Source organism: Loxodonta africana, chromosome 4, assembly GCF_030014295.1.
Source record: "Loxodonta africana isolate mLoxAfr1 chromosome 4, mLoxAfr1.hap2, whole genome shotgun sequence".
NCBI classification, from domain to species: Eukaryota; Metazoa; Chordata; class Mammalia; order Proboscidea; family Elephantidae; genus Loxodonta; species Loxodonta africana.
In genome coordinates, this window is record NC_087345.1 from 90,222,142 (window position 1) to 90,235,012 (window position 12,871).

The following is a 12,871-nucleotide window of genomic DNA, read 5'->3' on the forward strand; positions in this document are numbered from 1 at the left end:
AACGAGAAACTAGTTTGTTCTGTAAACCTTCATCTAAAGTACAAAAAGAAAAAAAGTAGGACAGTAGGATATAGTAGGATATAAAATAGAGTTAAAATGTACAAACCAGAAGGCCTTGCTATGTTTACATTCAGCCAGGGGTCCACCTTCAAATAGACCACTTGTCTTTAAAAGTACAGAGCAACAAGGAGAGTCCAACGAGTGGCCATGGTAAGGCAGAGGAGAAATAATGTCTGGGAAATGAAAACTGGAAGTGAGGCTGGGAAAGGAAGACTGAAGGGAAGGCGCTGACATATTCTCTTCATTCAACGCCTGCTGCTGTCGAGGACTCAATGAAATAAATGAGGTAACATAAGCTTCCACTGACACATGAGGGATTTTATTTAAATAAGGAAGCATCCCTCAAACATAAAATGCCAAAAAAATTGGGGCAGTTAACTGAAAAAGGCTATGCTGTTGTCGTTAGGTGCCATTGAGTCAGCTCCGACTCATAGTGACCCAATAGGACAGAGTAGAACTGCCTCACAGGGTTTCCAAAGAGTGGCTGGTGGATTTTAACTGCCAACCTTTTGCTTAGCAGCTGAGTTCTTATCTACAGATTGATCAATAAAAAGCCCTCTCCCTCCCTCCCTCCCTCCCCCCTTTGTAACCACATAAGTCTGTGTTCTTCTCCGTTTTTTCTATTTCTCAAGATCTTATAATAGTGGTCTTATACAATATTTGTCCTTTTGCAACTGACTCATTTCGCTCAGCATAATGCCTTCCAGATTCCTCCATGTTATGAAATGTTTCACAGATTTGTCACGGTTCTTTATCGATGCGTAGTATTCCATTGTGTGAATATACCACAATTTATTTACCCATTGGTCCGTTGATGGACATCTTGGTTGCTTCCAGCTTTTTGCTATTGTAAACAGAGCTGCAATAAACATGGGTGTGCATATATCTGTTTGTGTGAAGGGTCTTGTATCTTTAGGGTATATTCCGAGGAGTGGGATTTCTGGGTTGTATGGTAGGTCTATTTCTAACTGTTTAAGATAACGCCAGATGGATTTCCAAAGTGGTTGTACCATTTTACAATCCCACCAGCAGTGTATGAGAGTTCCAATCTCTCCGCAGCCTCTCCAACATTTATTATTTTGTGTTTTTTGGATTAATGCCAGTCTAGTTGGTGTGAGATGGAATCTCATCGTAGTTTTAATTTGCATTTCTCTAATGGCTAATGATCGAGAGCATTTTCTCATGTATCTGTTGGCTGCCTGAATATCTTCCTTAGTGAAATGTGTGTTCATATCCTTTGCCCACTTCTTGATTGGGTTGTTTGTCTTTTTGTGGTTGAGTTTTGACAGAATCATGTAGATTTTAGAGATCAGGCACTGGTCTGAGATGTCATAGCTGAATATTCTTTCCCAGTCTGTAGGTGGTCTTTTTACTCTTTTGGTGAAGTCTTTAGATGAGCATAGGTGTTTGATTTTTAGGAGCTCCCAGTTATCTGGTTTCTCTTCATCATTTTTGGTAATGTTTTGTATTCTGTTTATGCCCTGTATTAGGGCTCCTAGGGTAGATCCTATTTTTTCTTCCATGATTTTTATCGTTTTAGTCTTTATGTTTAGGTCTTTGATTGACTTGGAGTTAGTTTTTGTGCATGGTGTGAGGTATGGGTCCTGTTTCATTCTTTTGCAAATGGATATCCAGGCATGCCAGCACCATTTGTTAAAAAGACTATTATTTCCCCAATTGACTGACACTGGTCCTTTGTCAAATATCAGCTACTCATACGTGGATGGATTTATATCTGGATTCTCAATTCTGTTCCATTGGTCTATGTGCCTGTTGTTGTACCAGTACCAGGCTGTTTTGACTACTGTAGCTGTATAATAGGTTCTGAAATCAGGTAGGGTGAGGCCTCCCACTTTCTTCTTCTTTTTCAGTATTGTTTTGCTTATCCGGGGGTTCTTTCCTTTCCATATGAAATTAGTGATTTGTTTCTCTATCCCCTTAAAGTATGACATTGGTATTTGGATTGGAAGTGCGTTATATGTATAAATGGCTTTTGGTAGAATAGACATTTTTACTATGTTAAGTCTTCCTATCCATGAGCAGGGTATGTTTTTCCACTTAAGTATGTCCTTTTGAATTTCTTGTAGCAGAGTTTTATAGTTTTCTTTGTATAGGTCTTTTACATCCTTGGTAAGATTTATTCCTGAGTATTTTATCTTCTTGGGGGCTACTGTGAATGGTATTGATTTGGTTATTTCCTCTTCGGTGTTCTTTTTGTTGATGTAGAGGAATCCAAGTGATTTTTGTATGTTTATTTTATATCCTGAGACTCTTCCAAACTCTTCTATTAGTTTCAGTAGTTTTCTGGAGGATTCCTTAGGGTTTTCCATGTATACGATCATGTCATCTGCAAATAGTGATAGCTTTACTTCCTCCTTACCAATCTGGATACCCTTTATTTCTTTGTCTAGCCTAATTGCCCTGGCTAGGACTTCAAGTACGATGTTGAATAAGAGCGGTGATAAAGGGCATGCTTGTCTGGTTCCCGTTCTCAAGGGAAATGCTTTCAGGTTCTCTCCATTTAGAGTGATATTGGCCGTTGGCTTTGCATATATGCCCTTTATTATGTTGAGGAATTTTCCTTCAATTCCTATTTTGGTTAGAGTTTTTATCATAAATGGGTGTTGAACTTTGTCAAATGCCTTTTCTGCATCTATTGATAAGATCATGTGGTTTTTATGTTTTGTTTTATTTATGTGATGGATTACATTAATGGTTTTTCTGATATTAAACCAGCCTTGCATACCTGGTATAAATCCCACTTGATCAGGGTGTATTATTTTTTTGATGTGTTGTTGGATTCTATTGGCTAGAATTTTGTTGAGGATTTTTGCATCTATGTTCATGAGGGATATAGGTCTAAAATTTTCTTTTTTTGTAATGTCTTTACCTGGTTTTGGTATCAGGGAGATGGTAGCTTCATAGAATGAGTTGGGTAGTATTCCGTCTTTTTCTATACTTTGAAATACCTTCAATAGTAATGGTGTTAAGTCTTCTCTGAAGGTTTGGTAGAACTCTGCAGTGAAGACATCTGGGCCAGGACTTTTTTTTGTTGGAAGTTTTTTGATTACCGTTTCAATCTCTTTTTTTGTTATGGGTCTATTTAGTTGTTCTACTTCTGAATGTGTTAGTTCAGGTAGGTAGTATTGTTCCAAGAATATTTATCCATTTCTTCTAGGTTTTCAAATTTGTTAGAGTACAATTTTATGTAGTAATCTGATATGATTCTTTTGATTTCATTTGGTTCTGTTGTGATGTGGTCCTTCTCGTTTCTTATTCGGGTTATTTGTTTCCTTTCCTGTTTTTCTTTAGTCAGTCTAGCCAATGCTTTATCAATTTTGTTAATTTTTTCAAAGAACTAGCTTTTGGCTTTGTTAATTCTTTCAATTGTTTTTCTGTTCTCTAATTCATTTAGTTCAGCTCTAATTTTTATTATTTGTTTTCGTCTGGTGCCTGATGGGTTCTTTTGTTGCTCACTTTCTATTTGTTCAAGTTGTCGGGACAGTTCTCTGATTTTGGCTCTTTCTTCTTTTTGTATGTGTGCATTTATTGATATAAATTGTCCTCTGAGCACTGCTTTTGCTGTGTCCCAGAGATTTTGATAGGAAGTATTTTCATTCTCGTTGCTAAGAATTTCCTTGATGTCTTCTATAACCCAGTCTTTTTTCAGGAGGGTATTGTTCATTTTCCAAGTATTTGATTTCTTTTCCCTAGTTTTTCTGTTATTGATTTCTAGTTTTATTGCCTTGTGGTCTGAGAAGATGCTTTGTAATATTTCGATGTTTTGGACTCTGCAAAGGTTTGTTTTATGACCTAATATGTGGTCTATTCTAGAGAATGTTCCATGTGCGCTAGAAAAAAAAGTATACTTTGCCGAAGTTGGGTGGAGAGTTCTGTATAAGTCAATGAGGTCAAGTTGGCTGATTGTTGTAATTAGGTCTTCCGTGTCTCTATTGAGCTTCTTACTGGATGTCCTGTCCTTCTCCGAAAGTGGTGTGTTGAAGTCTCCTACTATAATTGTGGAGGTGTCTATCTCACTTTTCAATTCTGTTAAAATTTTATTTATGTATCTTGCAGCCCTGTCATTAGGTGCGTAAATATTTAATATGGTTATGTCTTCCTGATCAATTGTCCCTTTTATCATTATATAGTGTCCTTCTTTATCCTTTGTGGCGGATTTAAGTCTAAAGTCTATTTTGTCAGAAATTAATATTGCTACTCCTCTTCTTTTTTGCTTATTGTTTGCTTGATATATTTTTTTCCATCCTTTGAGTTTTAGTTTGTTTGTGTCTCTAAGTCTAAGGTGTGTCTCTTGTAGGCAGCATATAGATGGATTGTGTTTCTTTATCCAGTCCGTGACTCTCTGTCTCTTTATTGGTGCATTTAGTCCATTTACATTCAGCGTAATTATAGATAAGTAAGTTTTTAGTGCTGTCATTTTGATGCCTCTTCATGTGTGTTGTTGGCCATTTCATTTTTCCACATGCTTTTTTGTGCTGAGACGTTTTTCTTAGTAGCTTGTGAGATCCTCATTTTCATAATGTTTAACTTTGTGTTTATTGAGTCGTTACGTTTTTCTTGGCTTTTTTCTTGAGTTATGGAATTGAAATTCCTTTTTGTGGTTACCTTTTTATTTACCCCTATTTTTCTAAGTAAAAACCTAACTTGTATCCTTCTATATCGCCTTGTATCACTCTCCATCTGGCAGTTCAATGCCTCCTATATTTAGTCCCTCTTTTTGATTATTGTGATCGTTTATCTATTGATTTCCATGATTTCCTGTTGTGTGTATTATTTTGCTTATTTATTTATTTTTTAGAATTAGTCTTAATTTGTTTGTTTTTGTGCTTTCCCTATTTGAGTTGCGTTGATATCAGGACGTTCTGTTTTGTGACCTTGTATTGTGCTGGTGGTACCTGATATTATTGGTCATCCGGCCAAACAATCTCCTTTAGCATTTCTTGCAGTCTTGGTTTAGTTTTTGCAAATTCTCTAAACTTGTGTTTATCTGTAAATATCTTAATTTCTCCTTCATATTTCAGAGAGAGTTTTGCTGGATATATGATCCTTGGTTGGCAGTTTTTCTCGTTCAGTGCTCTGTATACGTCGTCCCATTCCCTTCTTGCCTGCACGGTTTCTGCTGAATAGTCTGAACTTATTCTTATTGATTCTCCCTTGAAGGAAACCTTTCTTTTCTCCCTGGCTGCTTTTAAAATTTTCTGTTTTCTCTTGGTTTTGGCAAGTTTGATGATAATATGTCTTGGTGTTTTTCTTTTTGGATCAATCTTAAATGGGGTTCGATGAGCATCTTGGATAGATATCCTTTCGTCTTTCATGATGTCAGGGAAGTTTTGTGTCAGGAGTTCTTCAACTATTTTCTCTGTGTTTTCTGTCCCCCCTCCCTGTTCTGGGACTCCAATCACTCGCAAGTTATCCTTCTTGATAGAGTCCCACATGATTCTTAGGGTTTCTTCATTTTTTTAAATTCTTTTATCTGATTTTTTTCCAGCTATGTTGGTGTTGTTTCCCTGGTCCTCCAGAAGTCCCAGTCTACATTCTAATTGCTCGAGTCTGCTCCTCTGACTTTCTATTGCGTTGTCAAATTCTGTAATTTTATTGTTAATCTTTTGGATTTCTACATGCTGTCTCTCTACGGATTCTTGCAACTTGTTAATTTTTCCACTATGTTCTTGAATAATCTTTTTGAGTTCTTCAACAGTTTTATCAGTGTGTTCCTTGGCTTTTTCTGCATTTATCCTAATTTCATTTGTGATATCTTTAAGCATTCTGTAAATTAGTTTTTTATATTCTGTATCTGATAATTCCAGGATTGTATCTTCATTTGGGAAAGATTTTGATTCTTTTGTTTGGGGGGTTGGAGAAGCTGTCACGGTCTGTTTCTTTACGTGGTTTGATATGGACTGCTGTCTCTGAGCCATCACTGGGAAACTAGATTTTCCAGGTAGTCGGCTGGTACGCTGGCTCCTGGTTCTGAAAACGGTCGCTGTCTGCCCGTATTTGTTCGTTTTCCGTCTCTAAGTCTGTGCTTGTTGTTCAGAGTTCGTAGATTGTTATGTATGTGATCGATTCCCTTGTTTTTCCGAGTCTTTGTTGCAAGAGGGATCCGCGGTAGCGTCCACCTAGTCCGCCATCTTGGCCCCGCCTCCCAGCTATCTTCTTTTTACTTTTCAATTAAGTCATAACCAGTGACCATAAGAAGTCAGATAATATGCATCATATATGGTTTACTGGAATCATGTTGGCTTGACATCCTCTTACTTCTTCAGGGTGGCTTTTGCTATCAAGGACAGATATATTAGCCCTACCTCATTCCTTTCCCTGAGTGAAGAGATTATTAAACTCTTCTTTCTACAGAGTTTTCTCTTCTATGCAGTATTTTGGAACTTTTAGTTGATGAAGCCTTTGGTAATGGGAGATTTGGGGTAGACAGGAAAAGGTGATTGCTTAAGAGTTATGTCTCATCTGACCTTTAATGGGTGGGAGTAAAGGGGCCCTTGAATTTCTGTATTGTCTATCAAAGTATGCTGAGATGGAAAAGCCAGTAGGATTCAGGACAAAATCCAGGTTAGAAATAAAGAACAGACATTTCAGTGGAGTGTCTTATCACATCTCTTAAGAACCTAAGTATGGTGACGTGTAGCAGATGGGAGGCAGTTCCAATGAAGGCAGACAGAACCCTCAATAAACAAGTTTTAAAAATTCAGGGAGGTTGTAGAAGAGAAAAAGGGATATAAGAAAACATCAAATAAACCCTATATACATTTAAATCCCTCGTTATTCATCATATTCAGTTTTCCCACAATGTACAAATTCAGGCTATGATCCCAGAATTGACTGGAATTACTGACTGACCTCCCAAACTCTGTGCTATCCAGAAGTATGGCCTGATTTCTCTAAGGGTGGGATGATACAAATACCCAAAATATACGGGATTGGCAGCCGTATACCAGGTATATAGCTCTCTGGTGAAAAACATCCTGCATGTCCCTATGTTGTTGTTTTGTGGCTGATTCACTGCCACCCTGTGTGTTAAAAAGTAGAACTGCTCTATATATTCTCTTGGCTGTAATCTTTATAGAAGCAAATCACCAGGCCTTTTCTTTTGTGGTGCCGCTGTATGGTTTTACCAACCTTTCGATTACCAGCTGAGCACAAACTGTTTGTGCCACCCAGGGACCTCGTATTCCCATTGCACGCACTCAGTACATAACTCTACAAAAGACTGACCGGGATGCTGTAATTGCTAATTTCCTTGTTTGCTTCCCTCTCTAAAATCCGTGGAAGTTTCCTAATACGACGATTGTATTTTACTCGTCTTTATTCTCCTGACACCTACCACAGTGCCTGGCACATAGTAGATATCTCCTGATATCTACTGGATAAATGAATGAAGGGATGCATTAATTCAGGTAATATCAAGAGACGTGTAATGTGAAGGTACAGAGCCAGAACAAGATGTGGGATTAGCTTTGCTAGGGGAGAGATGGGTAGGTCAAGAAAGGGTCAGTGATGGGCAAGGAAGACTTGAGAGAGAAGATGATGCCTGAACAAGGTTTTGAAGGATAAATGTATATCTGTTCCTACAGAAAATGGGACAGACAGGGGAGACAGCAATCCAGCCAGTGGGAACACCATTTAAGGAATTCTCCAGGTGGTTCCAGGGGTAGTTTTACCCTAGTCACCTCTTAATTTAAGAAGTAAATTTCTATACTTTTGATTCTGATCAAATTAATGATAATCAAAAACAAACGTGTTGCTGTTGATTCTGACCAATAGCGAACCTACAGGACAGGAGCAAAACTGTCCCATAGGGTTTCCAAGGAGTGGCTGGTGTATTTAACTGCCGACCTTTTGGTTAGCAGCCATAGCTCTTAACAACTGTGCCACCAATCTTAATTGTCAAAAGTAATACCACTCTTCCTCTTTATTTTAGAGACTATCTGAGAATGGGGGGATGCTTTGGTCATGGGTTTTCTATCCCACCCAACAGGTGTGCAGAAAAGTTCAAGAAGAGTGAGTAAGAGTAGCACTGTCCAAAGTCTGTTTTGTGGGAGGTTAATTGTGTGACCTTGAGGCTGGGCATTAACTCTAGCTCACTTGCTTACCAGCCACGTATCTCCGTAACCTCTCTGTGCCTCAATTCCTCCTGATACTTTGAGGGTTGCTATGAGGATTATACAAATTAAAACATGTAAAGCTCTCAAGACCGTGATTGGCATATAGTATGTTCCATGTAAATGGAATATTATTACTTGAAAAAAGAGTATTGTGGTCTATTTTAGTTATCTACTGCTACTATAACAGAAGTATCACAAGTGGGTGGTCTCAACAAAGAGAAATTTATTTTCTCATAGTTTAGGAGGCTAGAGTCTGAATTCAGAGTGCCAGCTCTAGGGGAAGACTTTCTCTGTTGGCTCTGGAGGAAAGTCCTTGTCCCTTCCGCTTCTGCTTCCTTGGAGATCTCCATGTGTCTTACCATCTATCTTACCCCATCTCTCCTCTGCTCACTTGTTTAATCTCTTTTATACAGTAGTGCCCCCTTATCCATGGGTGTTATGTTCCAAGACCCCCAGTAGATGCCTGAAACCACGGGTAGTACTGAATCCTATATGTACTATGTTTTTTCCTATACATACATACCTATGAAAACCAAACCCCTTGCTGTTGAGTCGATTCTGACTCATAGTGACCCTATAGGACAGAGTAGAACTGACCCATAGGGTTTCCAACGAGTGGCTGGTGGAGTCGAACTGCTGATATTTGGTTAGCAGCTGAACTCTTAACCACTGAGCCACCAGGGCTCCACATACCTATGATAAAGTTTAATTTATAAATTAGACACAGTAAGAGATTAACAACAACAACTAATAGTAAAATAGAACAATTATCAAGCACTGCGGTACCATGACAGTCAATCTGATACCCGAGGACAGTTACTAAGCGACTGACAGGCGGTGGTGTATACTGCATGGATACGCTGGACTAAGGGATAATTTACCACCCGGGCAGGACAGAGTGGGATGGAATGAAATGCATCACGCTACACATAATGATGCAAAATTTAAAACTTATGAATGTTTATTCCTGGAATTTTCCATTTAATATTTTCAGACTGCAACTGACCGTAGGTAACTGAAACCATGGAAAGCAGAAGCACGGACAAGGTAGGACTACTGTATCTCAAAAGAGACTGATTCAAGATACACCCTACACTAATCCTGCCCATTAATATAGCAGAAACAACCCATTCCCAAACAGGATTATAACCACGGGCATAGAGGTAAGGATTCATAACACATACTTTGGAGGCATGCAATTCAATTCATAACATTCCACCCTGTGGTCCCCCAAAATTCATGTCCTTGCCACATGCAAAACACATTCACCCCATCACATCATCCTTTAAATCCTTGATTTAAGACTTTTAAGTCAACTCCAAGTACAAAATCTCATCTTCTGAATCATCTAAATCAAACGTGAGTGAGACTTTAGGCGTATTCCATTCTGGGGCAGAATTCCTCTTCATCTGTGAGTCTGTGAAATCTAGAATGTAAGTTATCTGCTTCCAAAGTACAATGGTAGAACAGGCACAAGGTAGGCATTTCCATTACAAATGGGAGATATTGGAGGGAAAGAAGGGATAACGGGCACCAAGCAAGTCTAAAACCCAGCAGAACAATTTACATTAGCTCTCAAGCTTGAAAATAATCCTCTACTCTCTGAGACCATCTGAGAAATGGCCTTGCCCTCCAGACGCTGGGTGTTGACCATGCTCTCTGGATTCTGGATGGAGGTCCCTTGGCTCTGGGCTTTAGCTCTGCCTTCCAGGCCCACTGGGATGGCAACTCTGCTCCCTTGGTGTTGGGCGGTCCCATTCTCTTAGTCCATCTAAGTGGCGACTCCACACCCTTAGCTCCACTAGGCCGTGGTCTTCTGCCCCTTGGGCATGGCAACCCTGCCCCCTCAGCTTTGGGCAGCAGCGCCACCCTCCTGGCATATCTTAACAGTCCAGAACCTAGTTGTTGAAGATCCAACCCTGAAACCTAGGAGGCTATGGCCCTACCCTTTGAAACTGAGAAGGCCCTGCTTCCTGTGCTCTTTCCAACAGTTCTGCTGATCTTCCAGCTGCTCCAGGGATGGTCCTTTTCTTTTCTTAGAGGACAACAGATGTAGCTTCTTTGGCCTGTTTCCTGCCTGTAGAATTCCAAGAGGCAGACAGCGTTCTTTCCTTTCTTTCTTTCTCTGTCCCCTTTAGTCTAAGCTGATGGGTTTTTGGCTGTGGTAGTTGGTTAGATCCATCAGTCACATGCTTAACCTCTTTAACAAAAGATTGCGTAGCCACGTCCTTGGTGAACATTCTAGGACATGTGTCCTTAGTTTGTACAACAGATTTTCCAAATTTTTAATTTCTGTTTTCATTTTGCACAGTTCATTTTTAAGTTCATCTCTTTCCCCTTGCATTTTACTATAAGCAGCAAGGAGAAACCACATGGCGCCTTGAAAGATCTTGCTTAGAAATCTCATCAGTTTAATATCCAAGTTCACCACTTCCAAGTTTTACCTTCTACCAAACACTTGAACATAATTCAGACAAGTTATTTGCTACTGTATAATTCCTCCATTGTCCAATCACATGTTCATTATTTTAAAACCTCACCAGAAGCACATTTAATGTCCACATTTCTACAACATTCTGTTGTTGGCACCATACGAATTCTCTAAGATGACAGAGACTTTCTTTATAGCTCTCTTCACTTCCTTCTGAGCCTTCACTAGAATTGCCTTTGATGTACATAATTCTACCAACAGTCTCTTCAAGGTAATCTAGGTTCTTACTATTAGGCACCTTAAAACTCTTCCAGCCTCTACCCATTATCCAATTCCAAAACCACTTGCACATTTTAGGTATTTATTAGAGCGGCACCCCACTCCTGGTATCGAATTCTGTCTTAGTTATATAGTGCTGCTGTAACAGAAATACCACAAGTAGATGGCTTTGAGAAACAGAAATTTATTTTCTCAGAGTTTAAGGAGGTTGGAACTCTGAACTCTGAGCAAAGGCTCTAGGGGAAGGCTTTCTCTCTCTGTAGGCTCTGGAGAAAGGTCCTTGTTTCTTCAGCTTCTGCGTCCTGGTTCCTTGGAGATGTCCAGGTGTCTTGGCATCTATCTTGCCCCATCTCTCCTCTGCTCACTTGTTTAATCTCTTTTATGTCTCAAAAGAGATTAACTCAAATACACCCTATACTAATCCTGCCTCATTAATACAACAAAGACAAACTAAAATCAAACTCATTGCCATCGATTTGATTCTGACTCATAGTGACCTTATAGGACTGGGTAAAACTGCCCCATAGGGTTTCCAAGGCTGTAAATCTTTATGGAAGCAGATTGCCGTATCTTTCTCCCTTGGAGCGGCTGGTGGGTTCAACCGCCAACCTTTTGGTTAGCAGCCCAGTGCTGAACCACGGTGCCACCAGAGCTTCCTTAAAAAAGCAACCCATTCCCAAATGCGAGTATAACCACAGACACAGAGGTTAGGATTTACAACACATAGTTTTGCGGGATATAATTCAATCCATAACATGGTATGTTATGCAGGATTCCTTACTGCAGGACTTCCAAGAGTCTTTAATAGGCTAATGTGAACTGTGACACTCCAAAAGGGCAGTACAATGTACAGTGTTTCTCAGAGTAATCTAATTGTGGGATTCTTTTCTAAGAAACCTGTGGGATTAAACCAAAAATAAAACCAAACCCAGCGCTGTTGAGTCGACTCTGACTCACAGCGACCCTATAGGACAGAGTGGAACTGCCCCATAGAGTTTCCAAGGAGCACCTGGTGGATTTAAACTGCCGACCCTTTGGTTAGCAGCCACAGCACTTAACCACTATGCCACCAGGGTTTCCTTGGGATTAGTGTTCCACATATCAACACACCTTAGGAAATACTGCTCTGGAGGAAAGAACTAGAAAGTAGCTCAGGCCAAGGGGAGAGCCAGCTGTCTTCTGGTCTACAGTTACCACCTTGCTAAATGCAGGCTGGTCACTGGAGCTCTGGGGTTGGTTCCCATGGGTCTCAGGCAGTTCCCTTTGCTACGTAAGTTGGTCAAACCTACCTGGAACCAAGGCAGAGTTTCACCATTCGAGATGCCTCTGAAGAAAGCAAGGACAAGTTTTGGGAGGGCAATCAATAGGGCAGCATTTCTTTCCACCTGCCATCTAGGACATCACCCCTTTACATGCCTTTAAGTTGAAGCAAAATGCCAAACCACAAAACCAAAATCTGTTACCATGGAGTCGATTCCAACTCATAGTGACTCTATAGGGCAGAGCAGAACTGCCCCACTGGGTTTCTAAGGAGCGGCTGATGGATCTGAACTGCCAAACTTTTGGTTAGCAGCCATAGCTCTTAACCACTGTGCCATCAGGGCTTCAAAATGCCACACAGTCACTGTTAAAAACAAACTTTGGGATGATCAGATAGACTTCAACATTGAGTTCTGGCACCTCCTAGTTGAGTGACCCTGTACATCTAAACATTGAAGGTAATAAAATAGCCTACTTCCTGGACTATCATAGGATTAAATGAGATAATACAGATGAAAAAGCTCTCAAACTATATCTGGCACACAGTAAAATGAGCAATGTTATTATTATCATCACTATCACCACCACTACCACCAGAATTTTCCTAGATTAATTCACTAATACCCAATTCAACAATCTCTTGCCATTCCCTTTCCCATTTTAAATTTAGTTTTATTATAGCCATATTTTTAAATAACAAGTT

At 39.7% G+C, this 12,871-nt stretch overlaps 1 protein-coding gene across 2 annotated transcripts in view; it reads right to left on the minus strand.

The window, feature by feature from the left end:
- SCN8A (sodium voltage-gated channel alpha subunit 8) overlaps window positions 1-12,871 on the minus strand; it is a 158,906-nt gene that overhangs the window by 6,013 nt on the left and 140,022 nt on the right. The gene's annotated exons all lie outside the window — the stretch shown is intronic.